The sequence below is a fragment of the Micropterus salmoides genome, unplaced genomic scaffold (genome assembly GCF_014851395.1).
Source record: "Micropterus salmoides isolate LMB-PRFRI ecotype aquatic unplaced genomic scaffold, ASM1485139v1 Ms_hic_scaffold_6, whole genome shotgun sequence".
Taxonomy (NCBI): Eukaryota; Metazoa; Chordata; class Actinopteri; order Centrarchiformes; family Centrarchidae; genus Micropterus; species Micropterus salmoides.
This window is the reverse complement of record NW_024044348.1, coordinates 28,562,922-28,575,142: the sequence shown is the minus strand read 5'-3', so window position 1 is coordinate 28,575,142 and position 12,221 is coordinate 28,562,922. Positions and strand designations below refer to the sequence as shown.

General features: G+C 41.9%; 1 protein-coding gene across 2 annotated transcripts in view; it reads right to left on the bottom strand.

Annotated features, from left to right (window-relative positions):
• Positions 1-4,729, bottom strand: part of LOC119890745 (protein unc-13 homolog C) — a 107,530-nt gene extending 102,801 nt beyond the window's left edge. For both annotated transcript variants that reach the window (XM_038702126.1, XM_038702127.1), the window contains exon 1: positions 4,028-4,729. The gene's annotated coding sequence lies outside the window, so the exon portion shown is untranslated. The remainder of the gene's footprint in view (positions 1-4,027) is intronic.
• Positions 4,730-12,221: the final 7,492 nt, after the last annotated feature.

Below are 12,221 nucleotides of genomic sequence, written 5' to 3'. Positions count from 1 at the left end.
GCAGAAACCAGAACGCTTCCAATACCAATTTCTTGCCTACAGATTCATATTCAGATATCTGTTTATGGAGATTAGTTGATACCAGATCTTTGTGGAACCAGTTGAATGGATGTTATCTCATAAGGAGAAAAAACATTTTTAATAAATATTTTTATTGAAGAACTGAGTTGAAAACATGTACATGGCTCAGTTTATACTCATTGGGCCAGATTTACCAAAGCTTTGCGTGAGTAAAAACGTGTGCAAATTTGATATCACCAGCAAATTAAAGTGTAAGCTGGTCGATGTGCATGGAGAATGATGTCTTTCAAAAGTGCAAGATAGCACCTGTTGTTCATTTACTACTTTTGCCTTAATGAATATGCAATTTGGGGCGTTACGAAAAGTAATGGGAGGGTAACTTGCAAATACAAAAAATTTCTGCACGCAATGTGATCTAACAAGCCTAAAAGCGATTTCATGTGAGTGCCACAGCATCTGTATTTAATGCATTTGAAAAGAAGGTGCAAACCGCCAAGTGTTGCGCAGAGATGGCTGCTGTTCGTTGCGAGAAGGTAACACAGCCGTAATGAAAGAAGAGGTAGAGAAGGGTTTTTTCCATTAGTGTAAATTTTTTTGGCATCATTGAGGAACGTGCGCATTTTGCCTGTCCAGCCATGCCATATTGGAGCTGTTGGCTGACCTAAGGGCTGATTTGGAGCCAGTTACAAGGAGTCACGCAATACCTGCCATGCCCAAACTTCTTGCAACTCTGCATTTCCTCGCGCAGTGTGGGAACCATACCATAGCTATCAGGGTTTATAGAATTTAGAAGGTTGAGTGCGGAGAGCCCCCAGTTGCAGTGGTGCATGGATCGTGCTTAAGAGTCATCCAGCCAGAGGGAACGATCACCAACTGTTCACAGCGTGCCGGTCTTAATAGCAACACCACCCATTGTAGGTATCGGAGAGGGAATGGGGCATTGGGGCATACAGGGCCAGCGAACGGTCGGTGATCATTCCCTCTGGCTGGAAGCACGATGCCCCTGATTTTACGCATGATCTATGATAATACAAAAAAATAGAAATTAATGCCAAAAGCATACTGTCAGTATTTTAGAGACCCCCCAAAATTTCACAAATCATGTTTTTAGGGAAGCTCATGTCTTAGTCCCCCTGGCTACCCCGTAGTTCACACCCTGTCCTCGTGTCTGGGTCATTCCAGCATACTGTAGCTGTTTCTGCTGGGGTTTCTCAAAGCAGTTTTTCAGGTGTGCTGTCCCAAGTAATTAGTGCAATCTTACGCAGGATGGGCAGATACAATTTCCACATACTCGGGATGCACTGAATGAAACAAACCAAGGTTTTTACGCAGTGGCTGCTTCCTTCCCGACTCTCCATGGCGGAAACCGTTAATACATCCAAAACCTTCTTATATTGCCACCTCCATTGTGTTTGCGCCTCTCGTCATCTACGAAATAATACTTAGTTAATTAATTAGTTAATTAATAGGTACTACAATAACACATGCACTTTTATACTCTTTTGGGGTGTTAATAATTCCGGCCCATTATATTTTACTTAAATTCTTTCTTGGAATTTCAAATCCCAAAAAACTGAATTATTTCTTGAATGTACTTAATGTACTACTATGAGCTACAGCCACAATTGTGGCTGACAGTGTCTGGGATTTGCCGCTGTTTACGGTAGCAGTGACTGGAAAATCACTTAAATAAAGCACAGTGCTGCACTGTGGCTGCACTCTGTCTGGACAAATCATGCTAAAAGAGTACTACTGTTTAATGAGTGCTGATTACCAATTAGGGAGCTGCCTTTCTCATTACAGAGCCAAAATCCTGACATCTACATGTTAAGGTTTGACATATTATTAGTATTCACCCTTTTCCAGAGGCAGAGTTGATACGCAAATGACTTGATAATACCCACATGGTATCGCCTGTATCGTCCCATTAGAGCGTAATGATGCAAGAATTAGGAGAAAAGGATGACAGATAACTAGATCACCTTATCGTGTGTGTTTTAACAATTTGACCACAGAACCTGCAAAGAAATGGCTCTGTAAGTAGTCTCAGCAGCAGATGGGCTTCAAATTAAATTGTACCATTTATTCCAAGCCAGCATGACTGGGATTACCTGTTGGGTTATCTTCTGGTCATCTACAGCATCTTCACTATTTTGATCCTCGTTTTGTGGCATAATAAGCAGATTCAGTGTAACGGAACTCATTCTGTAGCCCCTACGTAAAGATATGTGGACAGTGGCTATTGGTTTTTTATACTATCATGTGATAAACTATTAATTTATGTAAGTAGCATTTGCTCACACACACATCCTTTGCCCACAATGAAATAAGGCCCTGTCTGGAACAAATAGTCCCTTTAATTATATATTGAGTTTATTATGTCATATCACTTGATACATAATATAATTGGGTTTCAGATAAAGGCATGAAGTGTTCAAATATGTTATATATTCCACCGGCCTGGAAATTAATAGGAATATATAATATACATATTTAATATAAAATGTTGGTGTTTTTGTTTTTTCTATCCTGACAATCTGTTTGCTCCACCCATTACAATTCAGAGGCTATGTGCCTTTGAGCAAGGCACTGAACCTCCAAGTGCTCCGCTATCTTCATATGAACTCACTGCAAACTACATTTTTAGCCTGTTGGAAAAAAAAAAAAGAAAATAGAAAAACTTTCTTGAACAGATAAGAGCATCCAAAAAAAGAGTTGCTTGCAACTGTGACAGAAAAACAAATCTGGGATTTCCTGTGGTCCTGAGGTAGAGTCACTCCCATTTATGAGTCAGACTAGAGAAACCCCAAGAGAAATGGGGAGCAACTCAGCCACACCCACTCCCATATGCTCTAACGCACTGCTACTTCAGCCCTGCATTAATGGCCAGGGACCTATTTCCCCCCTTTTCTCTAATTCCTCTGATTAGCAGCGCACTCTAAAATACTCCATTTCTCACAGCCTTACAATCTCTGCCACTCTCCTTTAATGAAAATGAGTGTCAGTTGGAGGCATGCTAACCTATTTCTCACAATAGTACAATCTGCGCTTTTCTCCTAATGAAAACGCAAGTAGGCTATGCCAATTTAAGGTTATTATGCTGCAAGCAATTATACTACATGCTGTGATGTGTTGTTCATTCTCTGGTCGTTCCGGGTGAGGCTGAGGAATATTTTGTGCAAACCTTTAGAAGGTTTATGGATGAGAAATGTTCATGTGTTACGTCATGTCTCCAGAACACATGATTTCGGATTATGGCCGAGTGTCTTCTTGTACATGTGGGTGTGTGCATGCCTGTGCGTCTGTGTGTGCAGCCGTGCGTGCACACACATGTGCGCCATGCATGCCTCCGTGCATGATTGCTTTTAAGCATGCACTTGCTGCTGAGAGAAGAGCGAAGCATCACAGTGGGGGATGAGCATGTGAGGGTGTGTGCATCCTCAGATCATATTGCCCTCACGCCCATCCTCAGCTACATTTTGCCTCCCTTCTCCTAACCTGTGTATTTCCCAACAGTGAAATATCTGCCTGCAGCCCTAGGAAACCAGCCAACATCTCAACAGATTGTCTCCCCTCATAAATCAAAATATTACCATTTCTTTGGCTGGCATTAGGAGAGCCAGTCTCATCGCATTTGCTCAGTGTGAAACAACAGCATTGCTCACATGCGTTTCATGTTGTGCGTTATGCATAAAGGTGAGAATCAGAGCAATTGGACGTTTGTGGACTCGACAGTGTTTGTAGGCTCAGAGCTGTATTTTAGAACAAAATTATTAAATAACATTAACCCATTACATTTTTGTATTTTTCAACCCAGCAACATCGTGATGCATCATTCTCAAATAACGTTTCATTAATCCACTGACAGGGCCACAGAGAGATGGGAGGGAAGCAACAAGAAGATATTGGATGAAGTCAAACAGCCAAGACCCCCCCCCTCCCCCACCCCCCTTCTCGCCATGCAAACACGCATCCAGCGCCCAAATGGGCTCGCCGCTGCACGTACCTGGTTGTGTCAAATCCCCGCGCAGTACTCCAGCGGTAGTGAGCACAGCGAGCCGTGTGGAGCCGATTCCCCGGTTTCAGCGAATGGTCGGCGCGAGGAGAGCATCCGGGGAGGGGAGGGAGGGGAGAGAGCGGCTCGGTGCGTAGCTGCCTGCTAATACCAGAGCTCACAGCATCTCTCCGCGTCCGTCAGACGCCACATCCCACTGCCCTGCCTCCGCGCAGAAACACACACACACCTCTCCTCCATGCCACCTTCTGTACTCCCCTCTCTCGCTCTGCTGTGCCCCCCTTGTTCGCGTTATGGGAGGGCGAAGATTCTGCCTTTTAATGCCGCAAGCTGCCGGCTTTTATTTGCTCCACGAGTGACACACACCCCTGCTCGTAGACAGTGTCACAGCACGGGGTGTCTGGTCCAGAATGGGATGCAGAAGAGTGATGGTGGCGCTGATGGGGAGGCAGACACCGCTGCTGATGCTCGTGGCTGCCCAGACTGAGGCTATGCTTCCCGACTGGAGAATGTCTGTCCCTCTCCCTGTACAAAACTCTCTCTCTCTCTCTGCTCAGTGAGCCGGGCTATAAGAATTCAGCCTACAGACACGCACAAACACACTAGATACCCCTAACCACACACGCGCGCACACACACGCACACAGGCTTGCGCGAGATACCTTGAGTGAGAGGGAAGAAAAAGAAAAGAAGGGAAGGGGAAGAGAGGATGAAATAGTGTGTGTGTGTGTGTGTGTGTGTGTGTGTGTGTGTGTGTGTGTGAATCCAATTGGTTAGATAACTGTATGATCCCACCACTGCAAAAACTACACATTCCGATGGAAACATTAGAGTGATGTAATAGGTCAATAAACCTTGAGCACCACAGACCCACACTGAAGAACAATGTTAGGTATTGCTTTCATTTTTCGTCAGGGGTCGTGCATGTGTCGCGCACTACTTTTACGCTTTTATGCGCGTGCATGGGTTTGTGGGCATGCCTGTGGGGCACGAGAAACGCACTTTCATCTGTTTTACTGTTAAACACACACTTTATGATCCGAGCCAAGCTCTAGAGGACCGTCCCCCTGTACAGCACACAGAGCTCCATATACACTAACACATCAGCTAATTACGTCTCTCACCGGAAAATTACATCATACATGATTGCTCATTCGCGTTGAAGATTAGTCATGGATGTACTCTGGTGTATTAAACCATCAGCGTCAGGAAACGCACGTGGCTGCATTTCATAGGTGCGAAAAAATACAATTATTTGGAATAAATACACTTAATCTCGCAACCAAATGGCAGAGCAATGGAGGAGAGGCAATTTTAGCCAATTGCTTTAATTTGTCCTTGTGTGACATTTCGTTAATTGATACTTAAATTTCACGTTGACAGGGACAAATGAAGACAGACACGGTGAAATGAAAACATTGCAGGTAGAGTGTCACATGATAGTCCACATCATCTCCCCCAGACTGGGTGGTGATTAAGCATTCAAATAAAACCCATCTCACTCCCTCTCCATCACTCAGCTCTCCTCTCCCTGTGCGTGAGTCTGCCTCCCTCTGTCAGTCTTGCTCTCCTCTCTCAGCTGAGATGTGTGTCATGCGTTTCTCCAACAGTCACTAATTGTCTGGCCTTCTAGCGAAATCACATTTCTCCTTCTTTCTCTCTCATGTGAGAGAGGTAAGATGTGTGTTGGGAGATGTGTGTGGTTGCGTGCGCACGCGTGTGCAGTTGGGGGTTGGAGGATATAAGGGTGCAGCTTCTGATGATATGCACGGCCGCTGCTCGCCCCCTGCTGGTGATAAAAGCAACTTGAACCTCAGCTGTATCTGAGCAGGTCTGACCCAAATGATCCTCTCCAATTACTGCAGCCAGTTGTGTTCAGCCAAAGATAGCAGAGGAAACGCCGATTTATTTTAGTATTTGACATGGTTCAGATCAAGTCTAATGTGAAAAATGACTGGGGTAAAGTAGCAAATTAGTTGTGTCTGGGATATATTATGAAGTATTTCATTTAATTGTGTAATATTTATCACACACTGTAGTGTCTCACAGTTTATGTCAATGTTACAAAAACACTGTGAGAAAAATAATAAACAAACCATATAAACAATAAGCCTTACTGTTGGGTCCACCTCTCTCCCACTCTTCCATTTCTCTATGTCAGTTTCATTTTCCATCCCTTTCTCCCTTGTGTATTTCACTCTCCCACTTTCTGCCTCTCTGGAAACAGATATGCTTGCTCCTGTTTGTGCCTTCAGCTGCCAAGGGACAGCTAGCCAAGACTCCTGAGGTCTTCTCGCCTCCCTCCCCCATCCTCCTCTTCTCTCTCCAGCCCTCGCCTTTTCCAAGCTGGTGTAACAATATCATCCTTTTCTTTCTCTTGTGCTCTCTCTGACCCCAATCACTCACAATGCTAAGTTTTCATTTCAGACGCTTTCCATATTAAAGGTACCCATGTTTCTGATTTTACTATAGATTCAACTTAAAAAGGAAAACAAACACAGTATTAGTACTCTTGTACACCCCGATGACCCGGTAAACACATTTAATGAGCATTAGCATTTTATTTGAGCAAAAATTAAAAATTTACATTTATGGTTCCCTCAATGAACTGCAGCTCTCCAGTGTTGGCAGCACTCATGCAGCCCCAGACCATGACACTCCCACCACCATGCTTGACTTGTCTTTGTACTGCTTACCTGGTTACCGCCACATACGCTTGACACCATCTAAACCAAATAAGTTTATCTTGGTCTCATCAGACCACAGGGCATGCTTCCAGTTATCCATGTCCTTAGTCTGCTTGTCTTCAGCAAACTGGCTTTCTTGTGCATCATCTTTAGAAGAGACTTCCTTCTGGGACGACAGCCATGCAGACCAATTTGATGCAGTGTGCGGTGTATGGTCACCTGCTCCCCATTCACACCAGAGACCTTGTAACACCAACAAGTCACATGACACCGGGGAGGGAAGATGGATAATTGGGCCCAATTTCGACATTTTCACTTAGGGGTGTACTCACTTTTGTTGTAGACATCAATGGCTGTTATTTTGAGGGGACAGCAAATTTACACTGTTATACAAGCTGTACACTCACTACTTTCCATTGTATCAAAGTGTCAGGGGTGTACTCACTTTTGTGAGAAACTGCAGCCTTAAAACTTCAATGTGCCATTAAGCCAAGGTCTGTTCCAGTTGTCAATCACTCTCCATGAAGATACCATGTACTTTGACACACAAGGTCAGACAGTCCAAGTGCTGATGGAAGAGGAACAAACTTGAGGCAATTGTTATGTTATGCTATGTTATTTTTGAAACTGCTCCTGTCTTTGTACAACCATAAAGTTTAGGATGTTTGACCGGCTGAAAATTTATCTTAACTTATTGCACACAAACAAAATACATTCTAGATTATTTTCCGGACAGTTCACTCACATGTTGTGGTTGTGGGTTCTGTTAGTTCTGTTTTAGGTTCTTAAATCTGTCTTTGTGTGTTAACATGTGTTTTGGTTCATTTTGAATGTGTCTGTTACGATCCTGTCCTGAGTTTCTCTGTGAGTTTATTTATTTGTCAGTTCTGTATCTGTCATTAAGGTCTGTGTTTTGGTGTTCAGTCCTGTCTTGTGTTCAGTCTGCCCAGAGTTAGTTTATTTACTGTTGCCTGTCTTTTGGTTTTGATCTGTGCTTGCCTTAGTTCCTGTCTTATTCTGTAATTGTCTGGTGTTCTGTCTAATCCTAGTTTCAGTCGTGCCTTGCCCCATTATGTTGTTTTCTACTCCCTGCCTCTGTGTTCTAGTTCTGTGTTCTCGTTTAGGTTTTCTCTGTTATGATCCCTGTGTTATAAATGGTCGGTGTTTGTCTGTTTACATGGGTTTCTGTTATTGTCTGGGGTTAGATTCTTGTCTGATATTTTGTAACATGGTTTCTGTATGTTGCCCCAGTAATCCCTCTGCCCCACTGTCTCCCTTTGTTTTCCCCTGTTGTCTCTCTGCATGCCTGTGCCTCATTAGTCCTGATCCCTGTGTGGTGTCCAAACAATAATGCTGCAATGATGTGTTGAGAAGAAACCTGCTTGACACTGTTCTTGATCATAAAAGTTTATTAAATCAAGGAGTTCAGCATCAATTACAAGCTCTGCAGCAGCTTGGAGAGTGACCCAGCCCAATGGCCACTCTGTCTCTCTGTACATCAAACATAGCTTATATAGGATATGTTTAGATATCTGTTAGGTACCATAGAGGGGTTTGAGTCTGCAAAATAAAAGGTCAAACCCATAGAAGGGTACAGTACTATTTTCAAGTAACAAAACAAGGGGTTAGAGGTCAGATTCTATAGAAGGGTTCAGTCCCTACATAACCACCAATCACTGCTCTCCCTGTAGAAGGTCACTGACCCTCTGTCCTGCTGCTACAGTGCTACTTTGAACTGTTATGAGTCAAATGCACAAATATTGGATACCACACCTGTCATCTGCTTGTTAGTCCCTGTGTATATATGTTTGGTGTTTCTGTTTAGTCCTCATCCGGTCATTATCGGGTTCATGTGTGTGCTGCCAGTTGCTGCACTACCTGTTCTGCATTTTGGATGTTGCCAGTTTCCACTGCCTGTGAGTTCTTGTTTTACTTTACTTCAAGTTGACTGTCTATATTGGTTTCACCTTTGCCTCCTTTGTCACCTTCCTGGTTTGTACTTAAGTCTCCTGTCAGTGCTTTAGTTGTTGTCAAATTGACCCTTATACCCTGGTGAGTGTTCTGGTTTTAGCTACTAGTGTTGGATTTATGTTTTGGATCTTTTGTCTCGACTTACTGCCTGAACTTTCTTTGCAGTAGGTTTTGGACTATCTGCTTCAGGTGTGATTTGTTTACTTGGATCATTAAACACTGCAAACTGAACTGCCCAGCCTTGGTGTCTTTTTGGGTTCATAACTCTTGACTGCACTCAGCACACATGACATTCAGCATAAGACAGTGATATTGTTGACAAAATTCATTCTAAAATAATGCCGTTTTGTAACTAACTTTCAGAAAACACAGGTTTCCCTGTTGTGCAGAGCTAATTTAACCCACCTTTTAGATATCACAATACATATGAATCCATCTTCTAGCCCATTTGTCAATGTACCATCATCTGAAAAGAGACATTGACACTACTGGCCCCGGTTGCCTACACGTGAGGAGCTCTACTGTTACTGGCTGTGTCCCCAACTGCAGCTGAGACTGTCTTACATTCAGTTCAGCTGGATCACTGTAGAAACCAGCATAACAATGAAGAGCACCCTATGTAACAACAGTGTTAATCCACAAAAAACACCTCAATTTCAGGTTGAAGTCCAACATCTAGGCTACAGACATAGTTTCTGTAAACTTTAACTCAGCAGAGACTAAAATCCTTTGTGTCATGAATTGCATTTTGATAACATTTGGCAGGTGGACTGTTACATTCTGCTTCTACTCAATATCAGTACTGTATTTGACAATTTCATCTTTCTGGATAAACTGTTCTATACAGTATATCTGGATCTGCACATGCGTGGTTTAAATATCTGTCAAATAGAAAGTTCTAGGACAGAAATACAGGAAAGTTGGCACTAAAGAGACAGGCAGATGGCCTTTATATCCCCTTTAGTGGTTAAAATCCATCCATTGAAGCATAAAGGGATGGCCATGGGCTGATGCAACATTAAATTTAGCACATGACCATCAGCTTGAAGGAAAATGTATTTTCACTTATGTTGAGAAGAGAGAGAGCACATTAAAGGAGTGTATTCAGATTACACATCTGTCGACACACAGCTGGCACCAATTCACACTGCCTTCAACACTATAGGATCATCATATTAGCACCTGGTGAACAACAGACAGTTTAATAATGTTACCGGGGTCTACAGAATAACAGAAAAAATGTTTTGAATTGAAAAGAGGTGTTCAGAGAGTAATGGTGGTGGTGGAATGTTTTACACCAATCCACATAACCCATCCAGTGATGATGAAGGCTTAAAATTGTGGACATGAATTCCTGTACCAAACATCATGGAAATTCATTCAATAGTTGTTGACATTTTAGTCAAACCCAAAAATGTCAACCTCAGATAAGGGAAAGATTGGCTCACCAAAGGCATTAGAATTTATCCTCTGGGAACCATGAATGCCTGTACAAAATTTCATGACAAACTATCAAATAGTTGTTGAGATATTTCAGTAAACTTTACTGAAACTACTGAACACCATGGAGGTTAAATAAAAGTTTGGGGAAAAAAGGTTAAAAGGAACAACCTTTACAGATTAAAGGATAGTGTGATGATTAACTACAGTCCAGCAGGTGTAATTTGATAATCATTTGTGCATTAAAATTCAAAGCATTGTACAGTGTACATTTTTGTTCCGAAACCATCACTATTGAGTATGGTCAATTTTGATGTCTAGTTTTTTTCTTAAACAGTCACATAAAGTGATAGTGTAAGGATTAAGAACAGGTCCCCAGGACTAGTTTGACATACAGATAGGGGACAAATTAAAGGAAAAACCTGAATAAACAATACGGTTTGGTTAATATGAAAATGATGTGAATAAAATGCTACAGCCTTTACAGTTACCAGATCCCAACCCAGTTTCACATCTCCATGAGACCAAATGATATAATATAAACTTTTATCTTCAAATCTATTTAGTGATATCTGTGACTGTCTTTGATGCTATATGTGCTTCTGTTATGTCTTTCTATGTTTGTTTCTATCTACTATACTCAGGTCTCTCTTGCAAAATAGATCTTGATCTCAATGAGATTAAATAAAGGTGGTATATATAAATGAGAGAATATCTTGTGGAGAAATGGTGTTCATCCCTCCAATAGAGTTGCACAGACTTGGCAAGGAGCCTTGAAGCTGTCCTGGAGGCACGTGGTGGCCTGACTCCATACTAAGAAACTTCATGTTGCTTTTCTCTTTCATTTGTCATCAAGAACCCTGGTTTCTTGAAAGAATGCAAATGTTTAGCAATACAACTTAAAATGCTCATGGAAAATGCAACGCAAAGACAGAAACCTGGATATTTTTTCCAACATATTGATAATATTTCTCCCAATGTCTCACGTACATTAAGTAACTTTGCCTGTTTATATCTAATCACATTTTAGCATTTGTTCACATCCGTCCTATTGTAAAAAAGCAAATGACGCTATGGACTAACTTCAGTGTTACCATGTAGTGGACCAACAGTGTGGATTTGTGCATTTTATATTAAATAAATTTGGACTACTCCAAATTCCTCTTCTTTCCCTGAGAGAAGGAGGAGGGGGGGTTGAGATCAACTTTCAACAGACGGCTGAAGAGACCCGAACAGAAGGGGGGTGGAAAGGTCGCTTTCCCTAAGTGCTATTCCTGGGCAGTTGATCATAAAACTGGCCACCTTTGGCAACAGCCGAGATAAGCCTTTAGGTGCCTGAATTGTTAAAATGACAAAGAAACTAACCAGAGATTACAAACAGCCTATCAGAACTCTTCTTAAAGAAAGGGGCAGGAAACCCTAAACTGCCCCACACATGTAACCATGGCAACTGACCTTGCTATGTGTTTAATTACCTCTCATCAAAGGGATACTCCTGGTCACACCCAGATGGGACAAAATCCAGGACACCAAGGACAGCCCTGAACTTTATGTAAACAAAGACTGCAGTCTCCAAAGACTCAAAGCATTACCTGTTTAATTAAATAATCTTTTAGTTACTTGATTACGTTTGCCTCCATTTGAGTAGTTATGTTACCATGTTGTTGCTATCTGTTGTTGATATTATTGCTGAAAACAATCTAAATAGGTTACTTTTGCAGTGTTTTAATTTTCAGCAAGGTTAAGAACACTCCTTCATTTTATGTGTAACCAATGCTTGTTCACAATACTTTCTCACACAATTCCTTTAGAAATGATGATAAAGAAATGTCATACTATACTCTATTAATTGCCAGCTTGAATTTAAGGCTAAATAACAAAATTTTCCAGCTCCTGAGAAGATTGTTTTTGGATTAATCTAAGCTGTCGTCATGTAACCTGAGCTCCCCCAAGTGGACGAAATAAGTATTACATGCCATCGTCCTGAGATGCTAACCTTTTAAGGTCTAATTACTGACAATTGTTTTCCTGTTACAAAATGCTTAAACTTAGAACGGTACAACCGTTTGACCATTGAGGTTTGATTGT